Source organism: Hemitrygon akajei, chromosome 9, assembly GCF_048418815.1.
Source record: "Hemitrygon akajei chromosome 9, sHemAka1.3, whole genome shotgun sequence".
NCBI classification, from domain to species: Eukaryota; Metazoa; Chordata; class Chondrichthyes; order Myliobatiformes; family Dasyatidae; genus Hemitrygon; species Hemitrygon akajei.
This window is the reverse complement of record NC_133132.1, coordinates 27,415,863-27,422,049: the sequence shown is the minus strand read 5'-3', so window position 1 is coordinate 27,422,049 and position 6,187 is coordinate 27,415,863. Positions and strand designations below refer to the sequence as shown.

General features: G+C 39.5%; 1 protein-coding gene across 2 annotated transcripts in view; it reads right to left on the bottom strand.

The window, feature by feature from the left end:
- Positions 1 to 4,270: 4,270 nt before the first annotated feature.
- Positions 4,271 to 6,187, bottom strand: part of mapk1 (mitogen-activated protein kinase 1) — an 89,234-nt gene continuing 87,317 nt past the window's right edge. For both annotated transcript variants that reach the window (XM_073055687.1, XM_073055688.1), the window contains exon 9: positions 4,271 to 6,166. The gene's annotated coding sequence lies outside the window, so the exon portion shown is untranslated. The remainder of the gene's footprint in view (positions 6,167 to 6,187) is intronic.

Below are 6,187 nucleotides of genomic sequence, written 5' to 3'. Positions count from 1 at the left end.
GGGAGGGCACATAAACAGATAATCTCAACACCACCTCTTTGGTCAGGAAAGCCCAGCAGTGTCTCCTCTTCCTGAAGAGATTGATACAAGTGAGGCTCCACATTGTAACCAATTATTTCCAGAGCAGCATCAGAAATGTCCTAACCCGCGCATCACCATCTAGTATAGGAATCAAGTGAACAGAGAAGTCATCACCCTGACACAGTGGTGTCAAGAAGACAACCCCTTCCCAAATGTCACAAAAACAAAGGAGCTGGTTGTGGACTACGGGAGGAATGGAGACAGGCTAACCCCTATTGATATCAATAAAACTAGGGTTGATTGGGTGAACAGCTTTAAATTCCTTGGCATATACATCTTCGAGGATCTCACGTGGTCTGTACGTACCAGCTGTGTGGTGAAAAAACACAACAGTGCCTCTTTCACCTCAGACGGTTGAGGAGATTTGGTATGGACCCCCAAATCCTGAGAACTTTCTACAGGGGCACAAAACTGAGAGCATCCTGACTGGCTACATTGCTGCCTGGCATGGGACTGTACATCCCTTAATCACAGGACTCTGCAGAGAGTGGTGCGGACAGCCCAGCGCATCTGTGGATGTGAACTTCCCACTATTCAGGACATTTACAGAGACAGGTGCGTAAAAAGGGCTCGCAGGATCGTTGGGGACCCGAGTCACCCCAACGACAAATCGTTCCAGCTGCTACTATCTGGCAAACGGCCCCACAGCATAAAAGCCTAAAAGCATAAAAGCATAATAGCAATATAACAGGCTCTGGGAGAGCTTCTTCCACCAGGCCATCAGACTGATTATTTCACACTGATACAATTGCATTTCTATTATATTGACTCTCCAGTTGTCCATACTATTTATGAAAAATTGCACATTTAGACAGATGTAACACAAAGATTTTTACTCATGTATTTGATGGATGAAAGTAATAAAGTCAATTCAATTTAAGTTCCTACAAAGGATTGTGAGGACTAATGAGAGGATCATCGGGGTCTCTCTTCCACCCAGCAGAGATATTTATCAGGAGCACTGCACAGGCAGGGCCCTTAGCATTGTCGATGATCCATCCCATAATCTCTTTGATCCCTACACAAAGCAGGAGGTACTGGCCAAGAATTGTTAGCATGGGAAACAGCTTCTTCCCCTAAACTGTATGACTACTTAATTCCCCGCCACCACCCAGGTCTCATCCTACATGAAGCACCAGTAGGTATTTACTGTTTACTTTTTAAGTTCTGTTGTAAATGCACCTATTTGTTAATTTGCTATTATGTGCTGTGTACTGTGAGGTGCACAAAAGAATTTGGCACCACAAAAGATACTTAGATTTCTATATACAGTAAGCAGACAACATTGACTGGTTGCTTCACAGCCTGGTAATGCAGCTTCCAATGCAAGAGGTTGTAGAGAGTTTATAGACTCATTTGACTCCATCACAGGTACAACCCTCCCCACCATTAAGGGCCCTCTTCTCAATACTACCAGAGGAGAGGAACTTGAAGGGTCACACTGATTTAGGAAAAGCTTCTGCTCCACTGCCATCAGATTTCTGAATGGCTAATAAACACATCATCACTGTTGCATTTGTTGCACTGTTATTTATATATTTTTTGCCTTTGCAGTGTAATGCTGTTTCCAAATTAATTTCACAGTCAATGACAATAAATCTAATTTGTCTTGATTCTGACTATAGTGATCACCTGGCATATTGTGAACACTCCTGATCTCCCTACCTGAAGGAAGTAATTGTCATAGTGAGAGCAGTAAAGATCAACCAGACTGGTGCCAGGGGTAGTAGAAATTGAGAACACTAGTAGACAGGGTGTTCTCTCTACACCTTGTTGTTTGTTTTGCACCTTGTGGCACATCGAGCAGCATTTTTGCAATTTCCGTAGCATTTGATTGAATTTTTTTAAAACAAAACCAAGTTATTAGCTCAACATTCAACCCAGCACAGACGGAAAGTGTACAAGGAGCCGGCCAGATTCAAACTCGGGACCATTTGTTTCGAAGTCCAGTGCTGATCCACACCTCCACTGGTTGGCAATATCTGTACACCTTAGAAGAATCTGATTGAAATAAATCTTTTTTTTTTAAAGGGATCATGGTAGATGCAGGGAGAGCAGTTCCCTAGGCTCAGATGTCAAGAACAAGGACAGTTTAGGACAGAGATATTTACACTGAGTGATGAACCTCTGGGATTCTCTGCTGCAGAGGGTTATTGTATACATTTGAAACAGCCCGATAAAGGAGCAAGAGATTCAAGACAGAAGATGGAGGTAAACCATAGTCCGCACTTACCCCTGCTATTTCTCTTTTTCTTAGTGAGAACTTATATGTTTATGATGAAAGCATCCTGTTTTCAAGTTCAGACCATCATTTGAAGGCATTCTAATGTTAAATCCTGTAATTTTTTATTTTATACAGTGCACAGAACTAATGAGTGAATTATTTACCTGATGTCCACAAGGACCATTTTATACTGAAATCCAATGCAATGGCCTCAGATTCATCACCACACATATCAAAAGCCACCACATTCTCAGTCCCTATTACATCAGGAATCATGTTAACCATCTCCAGTCACATGACCAGCTGGACTCAGCAAAGCTGCAAAAGAGCAATTCTTTCTCAATCACTGCTTGAAGTTGGTAGTTATCTGCCTTTTCAGAATATTAACTGTCACAACATGATGCATTCCTTGTTTAATATGATTCTCTACCACCCCCCCCAAAAACAAACATGGCAACTGATAAGCCCATTCACTCTGCACCTACCAGGTTCACTCTTGTATATCTTCACCATTCTTCTCACAGCACCTTTCCATGTAAGTAACCACTATACTGTAGCAGTTATGGTCTAAAAGACAATAAAAATGACTCAACTTGACTAATGATGAACCAAGTTCCTCAAGCAGAGGAAGCCGCTCATCTTCGACACAGATGCTGCCCGACCCTTGCATTTTCAACATTTAGTTTTACAGATTTGCACCTCCTGTTTAAACTATTGACTCTAAGCAGGTTCATGTGAAGAATGCGTTTGTCAAGGAAGAAACAAGCCACAAGTGCCAAGTGGTTGGACATCAGGAGGTGCACAAGGTATGAGGAGAAATTAAAACAGTAAAGCTGCTGGCACTAGAATCTCAAAAATGTTAAGACCAACAGCAAAACATGACTGTATAATGTTATCCATAAATTTTCTTCCAGCACAATTTTATAAATATTGATTTAATTTACCAGTTTGGTTTAGCCTTCAGTAAATTAACTCATAGTAATGTGGTTTTACTTGCTTTCCAAAGACATGTCCTTGGGCTCCTGCTAGAAGAGTGGTTGTGCAATCAGGAAGGAGACAATGACATATCCCTAGTGGCAAACCTGCAAGTTGAGTAAGACATTTGTAACATTTTTGAATTTAGTAACCACACTGTCAGAATTCTCCAGAGGTCACTTTTCTCATCCCTGTAAATAAAGCTGCATTGTAGATTAATCAATGCACATTTTAATGGAAAAAATAACCATTAACAAATGCATTACCCAATATAAAAAGAATTGCATACCATCCTGCATTTTACTTGGTAAATAATTTTGACTATGAATCCTGGTTCTGATAGAAGTAACAATCTGTCTGCTAATTCTCTTATTGTGTTTGAAAGATCGAATGGTTTTCATGGGAAGGCTATGTAGCTCATGCTCCCATTCCAGCTCAACATTCTGCCTTCTCTTACTAACATTTAATTGTAGGGGGAGCCATGCTGATCTGCACAATTGTACAGCATGGAAGCCTACATATACAACACAAAATTGTAAGCTAACAATGTAACAAGTTTTATACAAGTAGCTTCACTGTCATAATAGATACAATTATACAATTGGAGGAACATGGGCTTTACACATAGGTGATCCCTCCAGTTGAGAGAACATTCTCCATAAAGTTTCCTGAACCCTCTCCCTCAAATCTTTTAAAGCTGACCTTTTGAGCCATATTTGACTCTTTATTCCATCAATTCTCAACTATGCATCTGATTTCAAAGTCTGCAGGGTTGCAATGACATATGGAAGTTTCTTGGTTGGTTAGCGTTAGCCTCAGTCAGCTCTTGCTCCATTTAATTGTGCAAACCAATACATGGCAGCTGTCCTTCATCACACTTCTTCTTTTCCAGTGAAAAGGGGAATGGAAGGCCAGAGAAATAAAAGCTTAAGATCTGATGAATGTATAGGACACAAGGCAAGACAAGAGATTAGTCATACACACAGTTAGTTGTGTATAGAACATACTGTATTTAAAAGATGCAGGGAGACACCAATTTAAAGAATTTTACAAGAGCTGTATGTGCCGGGAACAAAAAGAACATTCATTAACAGATTAAATTTTGTTTACATATATAACATTGAAAAAAAACTTAAGGCAAAATAAATTTTTGTACCTACAAGTTTGTCCATATATATAATATGCTTAAATCCAATACCAGTCACAATACAATCAGGTATGTCTATGCGGTTACATCACATTTTGACACCTATTGTTGCAGGTTTTCTTCCAATAAAATTTAACCATAACCGCTTTTCCATTTATTATACATGTTTAAATTTCTCCAGAGGGTACACAATTTATAAAGGCAACAGATCAACTAGAACAAAAAGCCAACTGAACAAGTTACATGATAAGAGTGCTCTATACAGTTACATCACAGAGTCTGCAAAAGGCGGCTTTTTTTTTTAAAAAAAAGGAATATAGCATGATTTATACAGAAAGCAAAACCAGAAAGGAAACTGAAGGAAGGATTAGGACGAAGCTTGAAGCAGTAAGATTTATTCCTACTATGGGTCTGTATGTGTCCGTGGTAAATGTACGTGTGTGCATGTGTGTGTGCGCGCATATGTGTATGTGTGTCTGTGTGTGGCACTTGGACAGTCTTTGTATACAAAGCTTAACAGTCATGCTTGGACACAGTAAATTGTACAAGGCAATTGTCACCACAATAGGTTTTGAGACTAAGGATCAGGCACTGCACTTTGAATTCAAATATAGCTAAGAAAGCTCCACATTGTACAGGCTTCATCCACAAACACTCTGCAAACACAGAAAAAGGGACAGGAATCTTTATGACACCCTTCATTCTCAATGCCATAAGCACACAGGGTCTTAGAATTCTAAGCTGCTGTCAAGGAGACCCACTCACTTAGGCTTCCTTGAAAACTGCTCGATGTTTTTTCCCCCAAAGCAAAGCATCCATTTGCACTTCCTCTGATTTAGCCAGTACAGAAATTCTTCAGAGGATGCAAGGCAGACTTTTTCCACAGATCAGGTACTTTATTTTCGATCTGTGTTATCCAATACAAATTTCTGAAATGGAATCCAGTTTGTTTTTATAACAAATTGAATGGAATGTTGTTAAAAGTAAACCAAAGTAATACACAAGTTCTGTTGACATCAGCACTGCAAAATATTTCAGGGATATATGCCAGTAATTTACTTTAAAAATCAATAAAAGACATTAGTGAGGGAGCCACCTTGACAGGGCTTTCAGTGTCTGAATACACAATCTATACAACCATTCAACAGAGCAACACTGGTTTAAAAGAATGCAGGTTAGTCACATCTTCTGTCCTTGAATATCTAAATATTTTCCTATGCTTGGGGGATCTCACAGGAACATGCAAGGAATAGAAATCCCACACAATGCATTCAAAAATTTGAAACATTTGATGTGACCAGACACAGCAACCATAATACTGAATCATCAGTTATGTTTCGATATATCTCAAAGTGCATCAAAAAACTAAACTGAAGTGCTCAAAATGTGCCTGTGGTATTTTCTGTATATTTATTCACCAAGTCAGTCCTGCTTTCTTTCAAACACCATTGCTAAGTTACATAGGATATAGATCAATAAATGTGCGCACACTGGCTGTACAACTTTCTGATCTTTTGCAAATATCAATACAACTGTGTGAATTCTCATCTCCGCGTAGAGAGTCCACAACAAGCAAAAAAAAAATGCCAAGGCTTCCAGTATGGACAATCACCATGGTTACAGGTGCCATGGCAGAGTTTTTAAAGAGTACAATGGATAAGCTGAGATGCGCGAGACAGGATTCAGGAGGAGTTAGAAACAAACGAATTCTGAGCATGTCCAGTCCTGCAGTCCTGGCCCTAGAAAGACAATGAAAATTA